Source organism: Ovis canadensis, chromosome 4, assembly GCF_042477335.2.
Source record: "Ovis canadensis isolate MfBH-ARS-UI-01 breed Bighorn chromosome 4, ARS-UI_OviCan_v2, whole genome shotgun sequence".
NCBI classification, from domain to species: Eukaryota; Metazoa; Chordata; class Mammalia; order Artiodactyla; family Bovidae; genus Ovis; species Ovis canadensis.
The window spans coordinates 32,166,730-32,167,657 of NC_091248.1; the positions used below are offsets into that span (position 1 = coordinate 32,166,730).

Below are 928 nucleotides of genomic sequence, written 5' to 3' on the forward strand. Positions count from 1 at the left end.
TATTTTTAATGTAACTTTAATACCCAGCTGTGGCTGATGCTGGGAGGGATTGGGGGCAGGAGGAGAAGGGGATGACAGAGGATGAGATGGCTGGATGGCATCAATAACTCGATGGACGTAAGTCTGAGTGAACTCCGGGAGTTGGTGATGGACAGGGAGGCCTGGCGTGCTGCAGTTCACAGGGTCGCAAAGAGTCGGACACGACTGAGCTACTGAACTGAACTGAATTGATAGATCTTAATATGAAAACATTGAAAGCATGAGAAATTTATTTTTCTCATTGCATTCTTAGCAGATTGCTTCTTGGCCTTTTGGCTAAGATCAAGTGTAGGATTCTTAGAAGAAAACTTATTTTGTAGTGACAGAAGACAGAGATTTGCTCAGTAGTGTCTGATTCTTTGTGGATCCACATACTGTAGGAGACTGTCTGCCAGGCTCCTCTGTTCATGGAATTCTCCAGGCAAAAATACTGGAGTGGATTGCCATTCCCTTCTCCAGGGGATCTTCTTCATCCAGGGATTGAACCTGGGTTCCAGCATTGCAGGCAGATTCTTTACTGTCTGAGCCACCAGGGAAGCCCTATTTTGTACTGAAGTGAAGTGAAGTCAAGTCAAGTTGCTCAGTCGTGTCTGACTCTTTGCGACCCCGTGGACTGTATCCCACAAGGCTCCTCTGTCCATGGGATTCTCCAGGCAAGAATACTGGAGTGGGTTACCATTTCCTTCTCCGGGGGATCTTCTCGACCCAGGGATGGAACCCGGGTCTCCCACATTGGAGGCAGACGTTTTAACCTCTGAGCCACCAGGGAAGCCTGAAGGCTTTTTTTTTTTTTTTTTGTACTGAAGGCTTCATAATTATGTGTTGCCAAAATAAACCATTTAGCTAAGTATGAAAGGTTAGTAGTTAGGAAAAAATCATAGTTTAAGCC

The 928-nt window shown here is 45.6% G+C and overlaps 1 pseudogene; it reads left to right on the plus strand.

The window, feature by feature from the left end:
* Positions 1-295: 295 nt before the first annotated feature.
* On the plus strand, positions 296-470 carry LOC138439943 (U2 spliceosomal RNA; annotated as a pseudogene).
* Positions 471-928: the final 458 nt, after the last annotated feature.